We start from the raw sequence: 20224 nt of genomic DNA, 5'->3' as shown, positions 1-20224 counted from the left end.
GGGAACCAACAGAATAGGTGTTTTCCTTAACCTGAGGACGGAAACAGATCCATTTCCGAAACGTCGTATTTTTCTTAGTTATCTTAAAAGCCAGGACGACGGATACATTTCGAAAACCCAATATCTCTGTGTGTTATACACCATCGTCAGAATCCTATAGTAACTACATGTAAGAAGACGCTAATGTTCCAACTGTTACCTCTTTGTATTTTCGGGTGATTGAAAAGTAGCTAACCGTTTGCAATATTAATGCACTGTAAAAGGGTTTTCCTTTGCATTATTCCTCCTTTTGTTCTCGGATTGAGGCCAGAGAAATTAGCAGAGTGGCGGTCACATGAAAGATAATAGGAAGGGTGGAATTGCTGAGTCACATGACCTTCTGAGAACTGGGAGGGAGAATCTGGATCCCGAGAGAATTTTCACTGACACAACTCAGAAATTGTTTTAAAAATTGTCAAGCTCTTACTCATATGCATCAGCTCTAAAGTCACTTCAGTTGTTCCGAAGAATGGGGGTCTTTATAGCCCCACTGGGACAAAAGATATATACCGCCCGGCGAATTAAAATTCGCATGGAAATTAAAGGTGTTTCGTATTAAAGTACTCCATGACAGTTTTAGTTACGTAGTGAAATCTTTATTTCCCTCGCCTGTATTTTATCTGAAAGGGCCTATGAAAGCATTATTCTTACCGAAACGTGTATTCATATTTGATGCGTTCTTTGATCGTGGTGCATAAAATGGATGATGCTGAGGAAGTCCTGCTTATCTCTCACCAATTTTCAACACGGAAACTAACAAATGGATCAGGATATATTTGTATTGGTATATACGTTAAAGTTACAGGGGACATAATTTGGTTTGCATGACTGTAACGAAACCCGTATTTTTACATAACGTACAAACCGAACTCAGGTGTATTTTAATGATTTAATGTTTAAAAAAGAAGTTATCGGAAGAACTAACCGCCAACGTTCCTTTCATATGACACGGATCGCGTAGAAAAATATATGTACAACAATTCTTCCATTGTTGCATGTGCATTCGTTGTTGCTATAAAGTTTTTACCGAGCCGTTACCTAGCAACTATAGGATATGCATACAGACGGAAGGAATTTATGAAGTACGCCGTTGAGATGGACTCAGGTGCTTATTATTTACATGCAAAGTTTTATAAAGATTGGTTCGGGCGTTCAAAGGTTGATGGGGGGGAGGGTTTCACACACAGACAGCTTGGTGATCTCATAAGCCTGCTTTTATATTTAAAAGTAAGGCAGGTCCGCCAAAAATATATGTGAACCATGACGAAGATTCTGTTATAAATTGGAAAAAAATGTGAAAGAAATTGTGAGCAAGATGAATATTTAAAGAAATAGACAGAAAGTTAATTATTGTGCAATATGTTATTTGCAGAGCAATTAACTTCCAAAAAAAAAAAAAGTCGTTTCTACAATAAAAATATAAACATCAAGGCCAACCACTTATGCACGCAGAATCATATAAAATGCATTAAGAGAATATTTTACTTCCTTGAAAGAGCCTGGAAATTCACAGAGTTCAGTAGATTGAAAACGACGCATTACAAAAGTTCATAAATAAAGCTGTCTCCGTGCTTGTGCACCGCGACATAAAGTCGTATGTTGGGGAGAAATTGTAAAGCTCCACGCACTCTTATTACAGTCATTCAAAGGAGCTGTCTAGTCATTTTTATACGCAGGACAAGTTTCTTGCACGTTACACAGGAGGCTTCAGGGGACAATGAACCGGTCTGGAAGTTGCGGCAAAAGGCAAAAATCCCTTCCCCTTCCGCGATTCTAGCCAAATTCGTCCAGCCCGTACCATGTGACTCAGTCGGATATGGGCATAGCTACCTGTAAATAGATAAGTTGTTTCCAGCATCCCCAAATATAACAAACATGACTGAGGATCTTGTTGTTTCAGTGGTCCCAAACACTCTTTTAAATAATGGATATACCTGTATGTTAATCTGAAGTACGCATGTGCTCCACTGATTGAGATTAGCTATTTCTAATAATTCTTTTCCAATTGACTTATTTTAAGCAACCAAAGTCAATATACAATCAGCAAAAGTCAATCACGTAACAACTTTTGAGGATAAAGCAGTTACCAAGATATAGAACTCGGAACCCCAAATGCGAAAGCGGTTACATTCTTCAGTTTAGGTTTAGGCTACACCGTTTCGAAGACAATTTATGACAGCTACACAAGTCTAAAAAATCGCATCTTCAGAAAATTGCAGGCTCTCCTCCTGTGGTGACTTTGCCCCCTTCCGATCATTCACATTGAATGTAAAAAAAAAAATCTGTTCAGATACGGAAAACAAGTTATAAATCGCTAATATATCAGTCTCGCCAATAACGCAGTCATCCTACTGAAATGACTAAAGAGGAGAATAGCTCCTATGGAGAACTGTAACAGGTTTGAACAGTCACATTTAATAGATATAGTTGGCCAGAGGTATTTCAGAGGGCCGGAGAAGCACAGGCATTAGCAATAATGAATGAAAATCCACTTCTTAAGAAGTGTATTCATCCAACGAAAGACATCTTAGATACAACAACGGTCCCCAAATTTCTTTCCTCTCACTTTTCTGAAAACCAAACTCCAGCCTTCACGTCTTTTTATCTTCCAGTCCGGAAGCAAAGAATTCTTTCGCTAACGTAACATCGAAATCAGTGGGACAGTGATCTCAAGGGTCCTATGGTTTATTCCGAAATACGTAATCTGAAACTTGGGGCACATTACTTTTGCAAACATGTCCTGCATGTGGTTTGGCGATCTGATTGACCTTGGTGTTAATTTGGAGTAGATATACATATATTGCTGCACAGCTAATCACACTGCAGATATCGCACTCGACAAGGATCAGAAATTATTTTCATCTTACTTCCTTAGATAATACCGACCGAGCGACCGCCGCTTGTCGGCGAAGTAAGCGAAGTTTGCCAACTTCAGCGGACAGAGGGTGTCGCGTGGTCAGTGCAACGAATCCCAACGGCCGTTAATTTCGGTTTTCTAGACCGGAGCCACTATTTCCTTAAAATAGGTCCTCAATTATCGTCACGAGGCTGAGTGGACCCCGTTCCAGAACCACTACTTCTCAGAAAATTTGGTAGCGCCGGGAATCGAACACGGACCTCTGGATCTGTAGCCAGGAACTATGACCAATAGACCACAAAGCGGTATAGTTCGCTGGCAGACTAAAATCACGGAGTTTTTTTTCCCCTTAAATAATTACAATATCGGGGGAATCGAATATCTTTGTACGAAAAGCTGCATAATGGGAGTATGGTGAAAAGAGTGTAGAAGCACTTACACTAAAATAATCCATCAGGCTTAACTGGCAGGATATCTTTTATATTGTAACGTGCAGCCAGAGAGCCGGAAGTCCACAGTCGGAAAAGCACACCACAGACGTCTGTAGCCAGACAGCGGCTCGGTAGTTATGTTCCTGCTACAAGGAATAGTTAATACATCGTTACCTAGGCGACAATTGTAAACACGTTCACGCAACAACGCGTATATAAACAGACTATTACCACGGATATATAAAAGATAACTCTTCAAGGAAGTGATTCCTATCCCAGCTGCCTAGGAGGCATAAAAAGGGAAGGTAATTCAGAAGTTCAGAGATAAACTCATCTTTTCGTGAGGGAGGATGTTACATAAGGACTATTACCGGAAGAGTTCAGTCAGAAAAAAATCTCTGGTCGTGGGTCTCAAGGGGCCTGACGCCAAGACGAACTGATTGGCGGTAAACCGCCAGTCGTAAAGTAACTTTAACTCTGACTTCGACTTTGGCTTTTTAAGTTCAGAAGTCAGAAGCTACAAGCGAATTAGCGTGCTTTCGCGAAGCAGACATCGTTCAAGCAAGTGTAGTAAGTTCGAAAAGTAATCTGAGAGTGTTTTATTTAATTGTAGTTACAGCTGTTATGTACAGTTATATACAACTTGTGAAACTGTTCAATAAATAGATTCATCTAATCCGAAATCCATTAATTACTTGTCACGTTACAAGTATATCTGACATCACAAATCAGAAATATATCAGCCTTATAAATTACATATCCATGACTCCTTATGCGGGAACTGTCGGACTCTTTTCATATTATGAGGCCAGGACAGAAGTCTCAATGACCTAATGGTTGACTACACATTTGCATTATCTGAGGAGTATTCTGCAGCATCCAACACCCTTCCGCACCCTGTGGAACGTATCAATTTAAAGCTTGCAGAAGGGTGGGTTTGATAGAGTAGGGATGAAAAGGGGTTTCGGGTCTATATGAGGCTTCCGCCGGCGTAAATGACACCATTAGTGCTTCTCTTCCTCCCTCTAACCCTTTTCCTCCTACCCCCAACTCTCAACCATCACCCCCACACGAATCCGGACATTCTAGATTGAAATTAGGATAAAGAGGGGTTAGTGTTACAAGGGACAATTCAAATTTGGAATCCGTATACTTCATTCTTTATTTAAATAGATCCCTTCATCAGGCCATTTCTATTACATTCTGTAATTAACAGTAGACATTCTGTGTTTGTAAAGATAAGTAGACGTTATATTTCAATGGTACTAGCCTCTTGATCTAAATTACCCCCAGAGAATTCGCTGGTTCATTCCGGTGACATCTGTGCTTTTAGCCAACAAAAGGAAATTACACCCATTTAACAAAGAAAAGTATAGGAGATCTGATGCACGGGTGCGCAGGGAGGATTAAATTAATTTTTAAAGCAAAATGAAATCAGGTTTCAACACTATAAACGCTACACGTTCATTTTAAGTGCCCAATGACTGTACATAACAATTTTTTGATAGCCAGATGGACTTTGTCCATCGTCCAGTATTCTAGAAATCAAAAGACACAACTTTTCAGAAACTGGGTCTGTCTGGGGAGGGGGAAAGACACCTCTTCTATTTGATCACTTAGAAAGAGCTAACCTCGCTCACGTCCGGTTGTGCTTTCAATTTTCCAGAATACGACAAGACGAACAAAGTCCAAGAAAACAATAATTCTATTATACACCATCGTCAGAACCCTTCAGAATCTACTAACATTTTGATAGTTTTAAATAAAAGCACAGAGTTAGCATGTACAATCTATGGTCCGTGGATCGTGTTTCTTAGCCTGTAGATCTGTTACTTTTGCGTTTAAAACAGAAATTTTGTTCCCGATTATTTTAAATAAATACATTTGGGCTTTGGGTTAACATAGGTTCTCAGAGAATTCAAGTTAGGGATTTCCTTAACGCATTTGTACATCTGAACCAGGGAGCAGTGTTACATTATTGTATGGAAGAGACATATATTGAAACTCTGTTTTAACTGTTTACAGCAGATTGGTAACTATATGTACCATCACCTATAATATTAAAAAATCTCTGTAGTTTGTCCTGTTGCATTCACGTGCTTCGTTTTACTAGATAGACAGGGCTTAATTCCCTGAACAGCATATTCCTAAGTTGAACTTTGTGTTTAAAGTGGTTAAACGCGATGACGCAACCGAACCAGATCCGAGGGGCAGAGCTCCCCCATCTTCCTACAAAGTTGATATATGTGACGTAATGGAGACAGTCATACATGTTAATGACGAATGGTTTTAAACTGTTCTGAATACTAAGGGATTCATCATTACTAATTTAATTAAATAAGAATAATTAGAAATTATATCGTAGCCTTAGCCGATCACGGTAGCCGGGCGGTCTAAGGCATGCAATATCTTCGCTCGCTTGGATACCGGGATCGTGGGTTCGAATCCCACTCAGGGTGTGGATGTTTGCTGTGTGGGTGTGTGTGTGCGCGTGTTTATCTGTGTTTGTGTTGTCCTGTGTATATGTAGAGGCCTGGCGACGAGCTGATCACCCGCCCAAGGAGTCATACGGAATGTCTAAGATAGTAAACCGAAGTGAAACGTAGAGTTTCATGGAGGTAGGCCAAGGCCCAAATTTGGGCTGTAGCGCCAAAATAAGAAAACCGTAGCCTTAACTCAGAAGTATACCACTGGGTACCAGAACTTCAAAATTGATTTGTACTCCGCTACGCGCTTTCATTGTGGCACTCACTCTGAAGACGTTGCGAGCCACCGACACAGAACTGCTTCAAACCGTAAATAAGCTTGACAGATATAATATATTTTGACAATGCTTTATCATATACCAAGATTATTTCCTGCAGTAGACGGAGAGAACGCACAATGGAACCTCGGCAGAGAAAAAGACGCACGCGTTAAAGGGCGCCTCTAAACTACGCCCTCTCCAACATTCGGAGTCTCGAAGCAGACGGAAGTAAGTAATAAACGGCGTCAAGTGTATGAAGTTCCAGGTTTGCTCGACGGCAAAGTTATGGCTCCTGATTGAGACACTGCAGAGTTCCGTACGTGATTATCACCGTTTCGGAAGAACTTACGGCCTCCATCTTCAGTTCAAAATTCATTCAAATTCTATGTGGTCTCTCTTAAGACGCTTTCAGTTGCTACATGAGAGACTAACCGGAAGGGATCTGGAAGGAAGCGATCACGAAGTAATGGAAGTGCTATCCCGAAATTTGTCTAGAGGAGTGAGGAAACCCACGATAATCCTTAGCCAGGATAATCGTTATCCTTGCCGAAATTCGAACCAAGCACCCCCGTAATATGAGTCTAGAGCGTTAAGTTCTGCCAAGTCGGCCGGCAGGCTCCTCTAACACGCTGATAACCTCTTATGGGACCACACAGCGTCACAATTCAGGCCATCATAACCGTCTGCACGGTAGAATGCGCTCAATAGCCTGAGAAGCTGACTGCTGCTAGCAAAGACGACCCACCTTCAAACACTCGCCCCTTACTGGAAACTTCCCTGTTGAAGGGATGTGGCAATAGAAAGGTCAGAGCTCCTGTTTCGTGATCGGCAGGTACCGGGTTAAAATATCGCCCCAGATGCCAACTACCCTGAAAACAGATGTTTCGTGATGGTACCCAGTTTTTCCATTCAAATATCGGGACTGTAACATACAAACTGGCCACGACTCTTACCTCCAATTTATCATTCACAGATCATCTTATTATTCGACATTATATATCGCTGAAAGATGATAAAAGGTATTTAAATAGTCGACCAGGCATGCGCGCCACATGTCTCTATCACGTTGCAGTGCAACTGCCATTTGGAAATCGCTGAGAGGTGATCAGTTCTGCAGAATGTCACAGTAAGGGGCAGGAGAAAAATTCCCAGTGATGAGAGCCGATCCCCAGGCCGGCGTTCAAAGAGGCAGCGTCTTTATGATAAAGCAGAGGTGATGAAGTTTGTAAAATAATAAACGCATGACGAGAACAGGATTCGGTTTTGTCTAAACCAACCCTCGCCTAGAGAATATATATCAATAGAGACTTTCGTGTCACATATGCGGTTTGACGTCATATAATATACGTAAAGGAAAGCTGCCCCTTCTCATTGACTTCATATCCAATACGTTGCACGAAGCTGTTTCTATAAGCCGTCACAAAACATTGTCACACTACGGCAATTCTTAGGAAAAATAGAGACAGACAGCCCGTTTAGTGATTGAACAAAGAGCATTAACATCATGTGTTCGTCATGTCAGGTGTTGAGATCTTCTTGTTAATTACCTGAACTATATGGGATCCAAAACTGCAGTAAAATCCGTCTCCATGCTAACCAGAGAATAATTCCTAAATCGTCTGCATTATTGCGATCACAATTAATGTACTACAGCGTGCAGACCCGTTACTAGGTAGCGACCGCAAAACAAACGGGTTCCCATGGCAACGAGTCCAGTGCAACGATAGAGAAAATGTTGGAAAAGGTATTTTCTACGCGGTGCGTGCCAAGGCGTTATCAATGGGGCAAGTTTACAGTATACTTCAGTTGTAAGGGAGTCTGTGAAGCCAAGATTTAGTCAGTGCAGTTGCGAGCCAGCGGGTAACGAAGTGAGCAAGAAAGCTGAAGAATCACAACTGTTAGAAGCCGTTACCAAGGAACGACTGGTGAAGCCCTAGCACATTGAAAAAATTTACTGTGTGCTGTAATGATATGTAAAGTGTGGCGATCAGGGATGACGCTATAATTAAGTGTAATTACATGTAGTTATTTGATGAGGTGGTCAACAAATCCAAACACCGTCTACAGACACCCATACACGTTCAATATCTAGACCTACTTTGGAGCACCACCCATCCTCCTAGTCAATACATTCCCTGTGACTGAAGCGGTTGAAACGTGAGGCTGACCACTTACCGTATTTACGCATGTATAGGCCGCACATTTTTTGCCAAAAATTCAAGAGGAAAACTGGGGTGCGGCTTATATTCGAAATATTCGAAATCACACTTCATTTTAAAAAAATTATATTCATAATTAGTAATACAGGGTGTTCTACTCCTGAAATAATATTCCAAGAAAATTATTTTTTCTATAATTTGTCTGAAAATTGTGCTGCGGCCTTTACACGCACGCGGCCTATACATGCGTAAATACGGTATTTACCTACAGTGCCGTGGTAGGAACATCAACTCCACTTCTCCAAACATCTTCATGGTGTTTTGCTTAAACATAATTCCTAATCTACTTTCTTAAACTAGGCTTACACGGTCTCCATCCCGTCTGCGTGTCTGTGAATCACCCTCCCAGCCATCAACTTCTGTGAGCCTGAACCAGTCTTACGAAACTCGGTATGTCCATCAAGGCAACTGAGCTCATCTCAAAGACGTACTTCATAAATCCTTCCCCTCACTCTATGTGTCTAATGGTATAGTTCCTATTGCTGCAAGATGATGGCACGGTCCTATGTTTAACGGCTCGGTTAACACGTTCCTGCGGCAACGAATGCATGCAAGAATAGAATAATTTTGGATGCGTCATTTTCTATGCAGCCTATGTCTTGTCAAAGAAGAGTCTGTGGTCTGTCTGCGTGTCCCGTTAATGTTGATAGGTAACAACTCGATAAAGACGTTCCCGCGGCAACGAAGAATTGTTGGAGACGTCGGTTTCTGTGCTGTCCGTGTCGTATTGAAGGAAAGTAGGCGACTAGATCTTCCCAGAGCTTCTTGTTACATTCAGACAAGGAACTGGAGCTAAGACGATGTAACACGGAATATCGGAATCTTACACAATCATATGTTTGTATCTTTTTCATTCAAAGTCGCCTTTAATGCGACGTGAAAGTGTTGCAGCCTATTCATAAGGTACTTCACCACTCCTTTTTAAATACTTGAGAAGAATTCGGAAAATGATCAGAAGTTAAGAGCTTCACAATTTACACTATTTTCCTATGTTATTATTAAGGTCATTAATCAAGAAGTGTGGGATGGGGGGACGAAAGGCGTGGGCACAAAATTCTCTACATAACGGCTGAGACAAGATTATTTATTATTTGTGCTTCTAATATTATGACAGGTTTCTGAAAGCACATTTCTTTAAGCTGGTGTTCAGTGTGCCGTGGTGCATAAAGCAAACATGGCGTTTATACAAAGTTCCTCAGAGAAATGTTTTGGTCTCAATCAGTTTGCCGAAAATACACCGGAACAACATTCATCTCTCTAATACAGTAAACTACATATAGGTTTCAATATCAAATGTTACCTGTATCTGAACACGCTGAAATTTTTCATTTTTACAGTCAGTATGTTAACATACAATTATTTTCGGGTTTCTCTCTGTTTCACTTAAAATATAAATGTTCTCCTATTGCGATTTACCTTAGAATTGTTGACACTGGCCTACCAATAGGGTTTTATACTCTCTTGTTCCAGTAAGGCTTGTGGAACATGTTTGCATGTTGTAGGTTGTTTATAAAGAAATCCTTTTCTCGGTACATTTAATTTACCACCCTACCATGCAAGCTCAGACATCAGATGAATAAACGAACAGGCTGCTCTAGGTACGTGCAGCAACGCTGTAGACCTCCACTGGAGAGGAGCTCCGTTTGAATCTTGGCCACGACAAAGGATATCCTAGTCGATGTTTTCGTGGTTTTCCCCATTTCCCCCAAATAAATTCCTGGATATTGCCTAGGTTACGGAATGACAGTTTCGTTCCAAATTCTTCCTAAGTCGTGATTTGCCTGTCATCCTACCATCCGAACTAGATTGTGCCGATATTGTAATAATCTTCAAATAACCAGAGGAAAAAGATTTGTATCATCATCATCATCGTCATCGTCATCATCAATTCACATCTGGTTATTACTCGACACATGCGCCAAGTGACAAGAACAGCATTAACTCTCCTGTTTCCAGTTTTCGCCGACCAGAGGCGGTCGCTCGGTCGGTATACTTCGCTTGCGGACTAAGACCACGGAGTTTTCTGGTGCACACCTACTAGAGAACGCCCAATGTTGCTATTAAATTTATCTCAAACTCTCGCCAATAAGTAGAGTAGGGAACGCTGTTAATGACTGTGGCATTAATGCGATTAATGTTTTGAGTGGCGTTCTAATGTTCATCCCCAATCTTTCTTTAATTAATTGAGTACACATTCATGTTTTAATTTTGGTATTATTCCTTTCCTCAAGTTTTACATGTGAAATTTATTTATTCTGAGACTGGCCACAAAAACAATCATTCCCTGGCGAACAAATGCAAATATCTTACAGCATTATACAAGTAGCATAAGCTTAAAATGTATTCCGGTAGAGATGTTATCATAACAATTTATATTTTTATAACAATTTACGAAAAGTAATCAATGTAGAATACACTGATATCTCTGTGTAGCATCTCCTGTTGCACATACAAGTAAATGAGTTTAAGGTACTTCCAAATTTCTCATTATTTTTCATTATTAATTTGTTATTCAGCAAAATGTAATAATATCTCCTCACCGACATCATTTTAAGTGACATTTTTTTTCTATTTTCTGACATAAAATCTAATTGCGATGAACGGAATAAAAAGTTCCATGAAAAGTGCAGTGGTCTATTTTTATAAGAAGCAGATTTTGTAAAACGGCAATGTTGACACTGGACTGTGGTTTGTGAGGCAGGTGCTCTGGAGAAAGAGGAACAGAGAGAGAGACAGACAGAGAGAGACAGAGAAAGTGAGGGAGCACACACATGCAACAATCATCCAGATTTCACGAATATATTTTTTTTGTTCTTCATAATCACAATTCTCTTTAGAAACAGGAAGAAAGGGAAGAATAAAGCAGAAGGGTAGAACGAGTCAACGTGACGGGTATGACAGCAGAACTGTTCTATGCACACGTGACGAATCATGGCAAATTAGCCGTGACGAGTAGCAGTCGACTAATAGGGCAACTCTTCTGTTACATGATTAGTCGAGTATTCGTAACGGTTCAAGATAATATTTAGAACACTCTGAAGTCAAACAAACAAAGCCATTAAAAACAGGAGAAGGAAACCTTTTCTGACCACTGACACGGAAATATGTGTGAGACCATGTGGTCCAAGCTGTCACATTCATTTACCTCCATAACAAAACATTGTCCACTCAAAGACAAGGCAGTTTTTATAACGTGGAAAATTCTAAAGAAATCCGAGGGGCATTAAGGCAATAACGGTGAACGGATTAAGGTTTACAGAACACAAGACTAACCCGAAGTTACTCAAATGTTTTTGTGTGTCAGGTGTTTGCTGTTCCTCAGATGGTTTTCTGCGAAAGGGCTGTGGAGTAAGTGACGTGACTTAGAGCACGAATCCCTCAGTTACAGCGATACGTGTTTCATTGCAGATTAAATTAGTCAAGGTAAACTTGTGACGTGTAAAGACGCGTCCACATTACTCGTGCTCGTTCTCGTTGGGAGACTCGTCTGGCTTCTAGTTGTGCTAGTAAATCTTCGTCCACACTACTTCAGTTGCTCGCCAGGCTTCGGCGCGTGAGATCCGTATATTTACTTGTAGTGTGTATGGGCTGTAGTCGTATTTTAATTTACTGGCTATAGTTTTTAAATTAAAAATTTAAGATTTGCTTGTTTCGTGACTTGTCATATCGTCCACATTACTCGTGAGCATAGCGAGTCACACGAGCACGAGCACGAGTAATGTGGACGCGCCTTTAGACACTTTCAATCGCAAACCCCCCCGCCACGTATAACCTATGACTGAAAATTCTAACTGCAATTTTGGAATAACAGACAGTAGACCAGAATTTTAGTAAAAAATGTTAATATTCTTCGGAATATACATCTTCATTTATATCTTTCTAAACTCCTGAACTCACTGGTTTTGTGGGTCCGGTTACTGCATATCTCTCGTCAAATGACGCAGTAACATGCAGCTGCGCACATATCAGAGTTATATTATTAACTTCTCCCTTATACCGCGCCATAGCTCAAGCGGTTAGTCGCTGGCTTCCCACCGCGGCGGCCCGAGTTCGATCCAGGGTCTGGTCAAGTGGGATTTGTGGTGGACAAAGTGTTGCTGGGACAGGTTTTCTCCTAGTACTTCGGTTTCCCCTGCCAATCTTCATTCCACCAACTGCTCCACAATCACCCTCACCTATCATCTAGGGCTGGTACAGTAGGCCAGAAGTGGCCGCAGAGCAAGGGACTTAGTCCCACCCCGCTAGCAATAAATAAATAAAAAAATAATATATGAAATTATGTACAAACCTACATTCGTCTGAGACACCTAAAATCCGGCATGTTTGATCATCGCCTCTATGGACAAACACAAGAGATATTGAAAATGGTTGCGCCACAGAGCAGCAATTGTCATTTTTAAACATTTTTTTTTAACCTCACGGCTGAAAAATCACACAGGAATGAAAGGGACAGAGAAACGACCTTGTACAAATAGGAAACAGCGCTTCACAAAGGATCGCAACGTTTTTATACGCGGCTTGCGGTTTTTTACCCCATTCGATGAAGTGTAAGTACGGACCAACCGGCCATTATTGTGTAAATTGCTTTTTGAACCGTTTCGAGAAATATACATTTTCACGCTTGTCTACTTGTCATATATTTTCTCTGCATCTATATTAAGTTAATGTACCGTACTGGGGGGAGCGGGGTCGGCTGGATGTCGTCCTATACACTGCATTTATTAAATACTGTATGAAGAGAGACTTATATTGTACGAGTAGCTCTCCAATTCCAATGTAGGGAAAGAGAGCTATAGTGCCATGCTCAAAAAAAAATACAAAGCAAACTCTGTAGTTGCCCCCCTTCCCCGTCCATTTAATATTGCTAAACCACAATTTAGTTGCGTTTCGACCCTTAGTTAACATTTCATACTACAGAAGAGTTCCAAACTGTCAAAAACGCTTATAGGTTATGTTTAAATCCAAAAGGCAACCCTGCAATAGGGTGACAGAAATAAACAGAGGAAGAAAGACACAAAAGAGAGGTTTGATCCGTCTCCCTCCGTCACTACAAATTTCTCGATAGAGGGGCAAAATTCGTCGTCTCTCAAGACTTATATCTTCTGCGATATAACGTCGTGTCGTCGAATGAAAGTCAACCGACGTTTCGGAGGAACATGTCACCTCCATCTTCGGGGTCGAATTATAAGCGTAAAGCAAGAAACTAGCGTAAAAGTATGCCTGGTTTCTGGTGGCAAGCAGAGCCAACGTCTCAGATCCCGCTGTTGGCATCAAGCTCCCAAGACGGACAGGGTACCTAGGTACGAGGTGTAGAGGATGTATATGTCTGCCTAATCGCCCATCCACAGAGCAGCATCAGACACAAGCATACATTAAGCTTAAGACGAATAATAAATACGAATACATGCACTCGAAGAGCGTGTTGGGGACAGTACATGTGGAGTGAGAATGAGCAGTTCACTCAACTAACACAACAACAGGAGCTGTCCTGCTAGTGCAGGTAAATATTGTACTTTCAAATGCAATATCAACAACAGTTAGGCCACTGAAATAATCAAACCGGCAACAATTAATTATACGAGAGAATAACTGACAGAATTACAGTAACCTCAAATACATCTGGAGAGATTAGGTGCCAGAATTGCTTATGTCAAAGAAGAATATTCGTAAACAGTTCCTTTTGCTACATAAGACGACTGACCCAAGTTTCCCACACTACCCTAGCAACCCAGGTTGCAGGGAAAGCTGATGTAACCTGCACAACAGCCTCCTCCACGCTCAGGAACAGGCGTCCATAAGGTTTTCAACTATCTGATTTGCAAGTCTATGTGTTTTACAACAAGTAGAGACTTGCATTACAAACGTTACCTAGTGGAAAACGTGGAGATTACTAGGCCACACAAACAAGAACAACAGGACTTGCTTACACAGCAACAAATCACTACATAACATACAGACAATATAAATGTTATCGAAGAAGATATAATAAAGACATATTCAGATATGACGCATACATAATCATACCGCCTATCATATAGTATTGTAGCATGTGGACCCATTTCTAAGTAATGACTATAAATATCGCCCGCTGTTAGGCAACGACAGCGGAAAAAGCAAATATACGATACGACTTTACAAACAAACAATTTCCTATTGAAACATTTAAATGACAAAAATGAGGCTTTCTCGTCTCATCCACGCATGTCACACGCTCCTACCATTTCATCTCCTTCACTTTATGAGTCTAATTTGATTTCGCGAACAGCACAAGTTATATCCCGATGTTAATTCATCTTAAGAAATGAATATAGTCGCCCCTTGTCACTACTCGTCCCCAATATGTAGACTGAAAGTTACATGTGAATTATTAATACTCTTCTAAATCATACCTCGGCTGTTTCAATCGACTTTTCTCGATCTCTTCTGCCGAAAGCGAGGATATTACCTCAAAACATGACAAGACAAACCATTCTGTGTGCAGTTGTTCTGTATGACGTATTAGTGTTCGGTGGTGTTTCTGTTCAGTCTTAAATAAACCTGCTGGATTATATTAAAATATTCAGTTGATAATTTTTGTAATTGGATGCTTATGTGGTAAATACATTGTAACAATTTATCTAGTGCACGGAACTGAACAGTTCTCGACACTCCAAATATATAACACAGCTGCGTGTTTCATAACACGTTTAATGAAACCGTGCGGGAACACTGAACAGATTAGTAGTCGTGGCCCATATGCAATTAAGATACTATCTCGGAATTTGTTTGGAGGGACTGAGAAAGATCATGAAAATTACCAGTCAGGATATATGGTTTCCGAGTGAAGACTGAATCCCAGAACTTTCCGAACACGAACCGGGATCTGTGAATGTTGAGTCAACTGCCTAACAAATTCTAAGGAAACGAACGGAAGGAAACGACTCTAATACTGAGAAGAAAACAGTCTTCTGGGGTGTGGCGTCGTGTAGATATTGTGTTAACCGACGTTTCACAGGAACGTATCGCCTCCATCTTCAGGGTTGAAGGAAAAAGAAGAAAATCCGCGACCGAGGAACCAGCGTGAACAGGTGCTAAGAGACCATGTGTTTAATTAATTAGGCACCACACCAGGAATTAAATATTTAATTTATGTCGGAGTGGAGTAGAGCCTCAGTAGTTTTTAACCTTCAGAAGTAATTGGAGGAGAGTGTTCAGCTGAACCCGAGAAAAAATATGTCTTGCTGAAATGGATGCAACATTTTACTGAATAAGAAACTATGCAAAATACAAAACTTGCTCCTGTCCAGAAATTCGCCGAAGAGCGACAAAGGATCTCCCTCTATTTGCATGTGACCTCAATTATTGGGGTCAGCAGACACTGCAATTCGAACGCGTCAGTTTTGGAATAACTCTGGTACAACTGAATGAGAGATTGAAGAGCTAGAGGACAGTCTGCTAGAAGCTAGACTGCTGGCGTTCCACCTGCCGGACCACCCACATACAGCCACAAGCAGCTAGTACAGGGTGTATCTCAAGTTGTGCTCATTAAACAGTTGCTCCTTATTCTAACCGAGAGAGGCTGTCTTTAGCTAAGAAATAGGACGGCTACGAATATGTGCCTTTCCTCTACCACCTTTTCCTCTGTTCCTTCTCCTCCTCCTCTTTCTTTTCTTCTTCTTCTTCTTCTATTCTAATTTGAACTAGACAATCCTCTCTTTCTCCTCTGAGTACCAGTTTTTCCTTCTTCTCTCATGACTACGAATTTTCCTTCTTCGTTTATTCCTAACCAGAAGACATCGTTTTGTTCTTCTTCCCTAGATATGGAGTGCCATGCTCCACATTATTTCCTACCATTCTATTTCCTACCATTCTCCTCTGAATATGTCTCCTTTAATTTCCTTCTTCTTCTAGCACCCTGAATACAAGTTTCTCCTCCATTTTCTTTGAACAGTTCTTCATTTGCTCTGAATATGTCTCCTTATTTTATGATAACTTACTTTCTTCTTCAATTTTGCACCCAGTACATATCTGAGGAGATAGTAGTTTCGTACTTCTGGGTCTTTTCTTGTTCGCAGTTTCCAATAATATCGTTCTGATTAACTGTGATCTCCTACAGAACAAATTTTACTTTTCTAATGAAACTATACGTCAAGAGTCAGTTTTCGCTTTCACTGTTTAAAGTCAGAGGCGGTGCGAAGAAATGTTCTGCTAAGTTATAATTAGAACTGTAAGTGCAGAGCCTGGAAATTCCAGACGTTAAACTTTTGTCGCACAGTGCAATCTGGGTAATATTTCGAGGGCAAGATCACTTATTCAGTTTTCCACCTACCTCGATTTAGGACCGCGCCATAGCTCAAGCGGTTAGTCGCTGGCTTCCCACCGCGGCGGCCCGAGTTCGACCCCGGGTCTGGTCAAGTTGGATTTGTGGTGGACAAAGTGGCGCTGGGGCAGGTTTTCTCCGAGTACTTCGGTTTCCCATGCCACTCTTGATTCCACCAACTGCTCCACAATCACCCTCACCTATCATCTGGTGCTGGTACAATAGGCCAGAAGTGGCTGCAGTACAAGGGACTTAGTCCCACCCCACTAACAAAAAAAAATGCATCGATATATTTGGGCGCCGGGATAGCGCAGACGATATAGAGACTGGCTATGGGCTGGACGACCGAGAGGACAGAGTTCGAGGCTCGGTGTGGGTAAGAATTTTCTCTTCTCCATGTCGCCCAGACCGGTTCTGGGAACCACCCAGCCTACTAGTCAATAGGTACCGGGGGTTCTTTCCCCGAGGGTAAAGCGGTTCGGGAGTGAAGCTGACCACTCACCTCCAACTAGTGCCAAGATCAAGAAACCGCGGATCTATACATCCAATCCTCCATACGTCTTCATGTAGTAGTGCTTAATTAGTTAAGCACAGGGATAACTTTACCTTACTTTACCTTACCTTCAACTTCGATATATCTAGAAAAACAATAAATGGTCCGTTGAAATGAACGGTAAACATAAACATTAATACACAGATACTATTTGTTATAGGCTATATTATTCCTAAAAAAAATCTTTATCAGGAAAAAAATACAAAAAATACGTATGAATGCAACTCTTTTGACAAAGTCACGAAGTCAAAGGGCTCGTTATAATAAAGGGCGGTGCGATTCAACATTACTGATGTTAAAAATAACTTACGAGTGCAACATCACTAATCAAAGAAATGCCGAGAAAAAGTGCATACAGTTATGTTGTTTCCTGTACACTTCGCGTTAACACAGCAAATTTATGCTTAGACAATAATGATGCAGTGTCCATACATCAGTGAAGAATTTCGTGACAGTCTTGACGGAAAAAATATACCTCGTTCTTACTCCACTGACTGCTCCACAATCAATATCATCATCATCCGGGTCTAGTACAATATGCCAAATACTGCCCTACGTACCAAGTGGGCTCAGTCTCACCCCATCTTAATAATCAAAAAAAGTGTAACCTCATTCTACAGGCTTTCTGCCAAGATACACTTCCCAGCGGATTTTTAAATTGTGTCCAATATATTTCTGCTTATTTCCTAGTAGGGTAGGGTCTACTACCGAGGTGACTAATGACATCAGGCATACACATACACCACAAATCATAGTATTATCGCGGGACTGAACGAAGGGGGATAACGTACCTGGGCCAGCGCAGCCCTCTCTTATAACACGAATCCCCCGACCTTCCTCTTCTGAACATTTCCAGAAAAGCGATGGGTCGCCTCGTTCGCCTTAACACCAAAATATTTGTAGGTTGTAACATGCATAAAATCGTGTTTGCAATACAAGAAGAGGATAGTTATAGTCTTAGACAGAGATGCGGGGGCAGCGGGAACGCGGGAACGTGTGTAAATGTGACGCAGAGAGCAATTTGGAATGCAAGTTACTTCAGTGCAAGACACAGAAGAAGACAGATCAGTGGCGTTACACTGAAACAGAGACGGACAAGGCAAATTGTTCTCAAGATCATAAATCGTTACTGACTGTGAGCGAATAACGGCTCCCAGTACCGAAGAATATTAAAGCATTATTCATTTTCGGAACAGGTTTGAAATTAATTGGAGTTGCTTGTGAATGTGGATTCAGGCGGTCATATAAACATACTTCCGGCGTATTATCCACATGCGCCTACAATGCGCCCATTTTATTTATGCTTTCAGATCAGAGTCCTCGATAAGGTTTTACTGATATGGTTTCTATGGACGTACGTATTTTTAAAAGAGAAAGGAATTTTCCAAACCTTTATGAGCCAAAACACATGCGACAAGTACTAACTACACTTCACACATCCACATAAGTGTACTATTAATGCTCGCAGAACAGAAAAGGCAGACTGAAACGGAGAACTACTGCCTCGTTCGTGACTTAGTAGAAAACTTACGTCCATCGAAATGTGTTAACGATCGACATTTCGTTTCTATGATAACGAGAAATTGCTTAATTTCAGAGCTCTCACTCGCCGCTACAATACTCTTATATACAGTACACCATATAGGAAGATACTGTGGCGTGTAGACCCGTTGCTTGGCAACGATTGCGAAATAAGAAACTATGCAACAGCCACTGCTAAATAATGTCTCAGCAAACAAGCAAGTTTCTACGGCAACAGGAGAACACAACAATAAAGGAAGAGCCTTTTTCTACGCAGTCCGTGCCAAGATGTTATAATCAGGACCAGTTGGCAGCTGCAGTTAGAGAACTGCTGGGGCTCAGTCATTGTGAGTTGTTGCTGTTAGAAGCTGGAAGCTGCGGCAGGGGACAGTTAGGGAAAACAGAGGAATGTGAACGTCTTGCGTTACAAGCTCCTGCAAAACAACGGCAGTGAAAACGTGACTTTAGACACTAGTGTGTGTGTGTGTGTGTGTGTTTTGTATTTGTAATAGTGAACTGTAAAGTGTAGTCACGTGCTGTATCAAAGATTCCAGTAAATCTTGACATCAATCCAAAACCCCGTCTATATCCATGATTTATTTTATCCGTCTTCTAGTGCATACATTTATTTATCCCCTCTTTTCACTCTCACTACATGTTTCGGCACCAATGTGCCATCTTCAGGTGCTGATCCAATCCACGACAAACTAATTCATTGCATGCCTTGTCTTTACATACTAAAATAACTAAAATATATATTTATCATATATACTGACAAATGTCAAGTGTTAAAATAGTCTATAGTCTATAGTCTATAGTCTATAGTCACACTCCTACACGTAACAACATGAAAAATTATTTTCTTCCAAGTTGATACTCGTATGTTCGAAATTAAACACTTGATGTTGAAGGGGTCAACAACACTTCAGCAGATAAATGTGCCAACAAATAATTATTACCAGTTTATGTCTACACAACTCCTCCCCAGAGAATGAAATCGCGAATTTCTGGATTTCATAGGCCGCTTAAAAGTGAACCCATGAAGATTACAATGGAATAGGCAAGCAGCTCGTAGGTAGGAGATAAGATATTAATACAGAATTTTGTGGGGAAACATCCGAGAAAGCATTCACTTGTTATTGGTGGTGTCGAAATTTCACTTTCTGTTATGAGAAAATAAGGCCCTTTAAAGGTGTCATATCAGCAGTAGAGTTTATGCAAGTTTCAAATGAAAAATTACAGTAAACACTGACGGATGTATTTAGATTACTGTTTTAGGAAGGGTAATAACCCTTTTATAGTTTTATGATGAACAGGTTTCCTGAACGAAACCCCATTTATATATTACCTACGAGAAAATTTATTTTATCGTTTTCAAGGTATCAGACTTCATAAATTAGTTTATATATTATTTTTGGGGTTTATTTCGTTGCTCAACTGATTATCCAGTAGCAGCCATTTTGAGTCTAGTCAGTTGGAAGTTGGAGTCAGAAACTTTTCTATCGGGGAGTTGGGATAATTTTGTTACACTTCGCCTCCTGTTCTCAGCTTCTCTCGAC

The sequence above is a fragment of the Cryptotermes secundus genome, unplaced genomic scaffold (assembly GCF_002891405.2).
Source record: "Cryptotermes secundus unplaced genomic scaffold, Csec_1.0 scaffold100, whole genome shotgun sequence".
Taxonomy (NCBI): domain Eukaryota; kingdom Metazoa; phylum Arthropoda; class Insecta; order Blattodea; family Kalotermitidae; genus Cryptotermes; species Cryptotermes secundus.
The sequence above is the reverse complement of the archived record's forward strand: the minus strand, read 5'-3'. Positions refer to the sequence as shown.